This window comes from Herpailurus yagouaroundi, unplaced genomic scaffold, assembly GCF_014898765.1.
Source record: "Herpailurus yagouaroundi ecotype Mexico unplaced genomic scaffold, PumYag 29, whole genome shotgun sequence".
Taxonomy (NCBI): domain Eukaryota; kingdom Metazoa; phylum Chordata; class Mammalia; order Carnivora; family Felidae; genus Herpailurus; species Herpailurus yagouaroundi.
Genome location: NW_024412377.1, coordinates 78933946 through 78937291, shown reverse-complemented (window position 1 = coordinate 78937291; position 3346 = coordinate 78933946). Strand labels below are relative to the sequence as shown.

General features: G+C 37.8%; 1 non-coding gene across 1 annotated transcript; it reads right to left on the bottom strand.

The window, feature by feature from the left end:
• Positions 1 to 503: 503 nt before the first annotated feature.
• Positions 504 to 575, bottom strand: TRNAA-UGC (transfer RNA alanine (anticodon UGC)). Its single transcript has one exon. It is a non-coding gene; the product is annotated as a tRNA-Ala (tRNA).
• Positions 576 to 3346: the final 2771 nt, after the last annotated feature.

Genomic DNA, 3346 nt, shown 5'->3' with positions numbered 1-3346 from the left:
AGAGCCCGATGCGGGGCTCCAACCCACGAACTGTAAGGTCATGACCTGGGCCGAAGTTGGATGCCCAACCGACTGAGCCACCCAGGCACCCCTAACATGTGCTTTATCTAAATACAAAAGGGTTGATCTAAAATCCTCCCATGATTGGTGGCCCTTATCTCTCATACAGAAATTCATTGCCATTTTAATTTTTGTTGATACACTTAGTTGTGGTCAAGTGAGGCAATAGCTATCTCTATTTACTATGTTTTATTTTTTTTAGTTTATTTATTTATTTTGAGAGAGAGAGAGAGAGAGAGAGAGAGAGAGAGAGAGAGAGAGAGAACACATAAGTCGGGGAAGGGAAGAGAGAGAATCCTAACCAGGCTCCATGCTGTCAGCACAGAGCATGATGTGGGACTAAACTCACAAACCTTGAAATCATGTCTTGAGCTGAGATCAAGAATCAGATGCTTAACTGACTGACTTGCCCAGTGCCCTAGTGAATTGAAGCTTCTATAAAGTGGAGATGCCAGGGATCAAACCTGGGGCCTCATACATGCAAAGTATGTGCTCTACTGTTGAGCTACATCCCCATGTAATTAAAAAAAAATGTATAAACATACACTATTACAGATGCATCCACTTTTTGTTTACAATACAGGAAAATATTTATTCATACAGACACACCGAGATCAAGCCATATGTACAGATTTTTGCCTGGTATGTTTTTTGTCTTTTAATTCTTATTTACTAGAGAACTTCATATTAGTGTATGTCCTTATTCTGTATAGATAGTATGAAGACTCTTCTTTTATCGTTTGGTCCTGCAGTGTTTCTTGTATTATGTCTTCATTTAATCCTGAGAGGGGTTATTCTGAAATATTAAATTTCTTTTATAAAAGTTGACATGCTAGTTGCATACAGTTCTGAACATGTGCAATTTCCCAAACTTTTCACTTCAAAGTATAGACCAACACTTTGCAACTTTGTTCAATAGAACATCAGGATCCCTCTGTTAGGTTTGGAAACTATAAGCTATTTTATCTTACCTTAGGATATCTATAATTCACATTACCATGTTAAAGGCTATAGAATGTCATACTCTGAAGAAATCAGCTTAATTCTGTTTACACTAGTGTTTTCCCATTTTAGACCATCATATATTTATTATTATTTTCCTTAACTCTTAGATAGTGGTGTAAATAAGTACTCTGTATAACTGGAAAGTGTAATTTCTTTGGCTCTACTAATACCTTTCTTGTAAATACTCTGAAGATCTTTGCAAAGCTATGACCTAGTGGGTTGAGATTCTTCCCTGTTGTCCATTTTATGAAATATGCCTGCTGCATGTGCCTAAGAGTGAATGCCATCCCCATCTTTTCAGCAGTGGTGGGAATTTATGTAAACCACCTTGACTGTAGAATAGAATTAATTTGGGGCTAAGTAATACTTCAGTGATTGTTCCTTGCTTAATCAAAAGAATTACTTTGCTTACTTTTGTCCATGCCTAATTCATCTTACATTATAAATACTAAAACTAAGATTTTGATGTTTAATTTTGTCATGCTAAGCTTTTCTGCTTGAAATGACTGGACTAAGTAGTTGATCAAGTCATATGTCAATACTTATATCTGTATACACATTTTTTGTCTATAGACACACACACACACACACACACAAATAATATCCTGTATAAAATATCTACTAAGACAGGCAAAGCAAACTTACCTTCCTGTAATTTAGAGACTAATATGTACACAGTATGTGTCTAACTTCCTTTGTACTGTCAGTCGCAAATCTCTAAACTGTTTTTTTTAGCTAGGAAAGAAGTGGATGCTTACTTAGACATTGAAGAAAGGTTCAGAACCAACATTTTAACATGGAGATTAGCCCAGGAGAAACAGATGGCAAAATAGGAGTCCAACCTCTTTTTTGATGCTAGGAAGTATGGTTGGACAGGTGCCCCTCCTGTGACCTTGTATCCACTCTTGTTGAGGACCTGGATCCTGGTGGATTGATGCAGAGCCATGGAAGAGTTTCGCAGCAGAGGAGAGTTCCCACAACAGTGGTGCTGGGGCAGGATCCTAGTCTGACTCTTCCTTTGGTAAGAACTGGAGTGTTTGCTGCTGCCTAGTCACCACTCTTCTTTGTTCCCACTTATTTCCTGGGCCTGTTCACTGGGTATTTATTCAATTCTGTGACTTCTCTGTTATCCTTAACGTGATACATTTGCTTCTTAAATTAGAATTGTTTGTGTAGCTTGATTGACATACCTATTGTGAAAGGCCTACGGTAGAGGGAAAGAAGAACAGAGGAAAATCAGTGTATAAAGAACATCACATTAGCTGTGAGAATTAAAACCTCAGTAGCAAATCCCCAGCAACCAAGGGAGGAAAATCTGAAGTACACTATTTGAAATGAACTGAAATATTTAGTTTCTATAGGTTCTTCTCTACGAGGAATTGAGAGCCATGTGTGCATGCTCATTAAACTGATTCTCTTGGAATTCTCTGACATTGATAAGAATGAGGACAGTGATTGAAATCCAAGTCTATAAGAGCTTATTAAGGTTAGTTTCATTTGTACAGCTTTCTATAATCAAGTTAAGTTAAACTATCATAAATATATTGCATTGTCTGTTATGCTTTTTAAAATGGAATTTTTAATTCTATATTTTCTTTATGCTTGGCAATATTTTTTTTCAATCACTGTGTACAGATGACTCCATTAAGTTACATCAAGTTCTCTTTCCTTGAACGTTTTGCATATATAAATAGGCCTCAGGCATATTGTAGAAGGAGAATTGTGGTTTTGGAACTCTGATTCTTCTCCCCTTCCCTTACCAACTCTGGCATCTCCTGTCTTCGGCTTTCTGGTCACCACTTAGGCCCCTTGATTCTCAGCTATATGACTTAATGAAATTTGAATTTCTCCTTGAATCCTCCATCTCCTCAGCCCCCTTTGTAGTCAGTTGCAAAGTGATATAAATGCAAGTCTCCACTGGAGCCTGACTGGTCTCTTGTAACTGGGCTCTCATGATTTTTAAGCTGGGCTCCTATAATAATCACATGGCTTTCCCACTTGATTCCATGAAACAATTTACCTTCCTGGTTTGCCCCTTCCAAATCTTGAAAATGGACTCCCCACTCTGGCATGTGTGGTCCTTCACAGTATGACTCACACCATGTGTCCAGGTTGGTGAGCCTCAGTAGTTCTCCTAGGATTTTTCTATCCTGTATTCAAACTCACCCACATGTTGAAACACATTTAAGTTCCCCACTTCTGTGTTTTTGGTTCTTTTTGCTATTTCTGCTACAGTTCAGAATAACTGACCTATACAAATTAGTTATTATGTGCCAAGCTT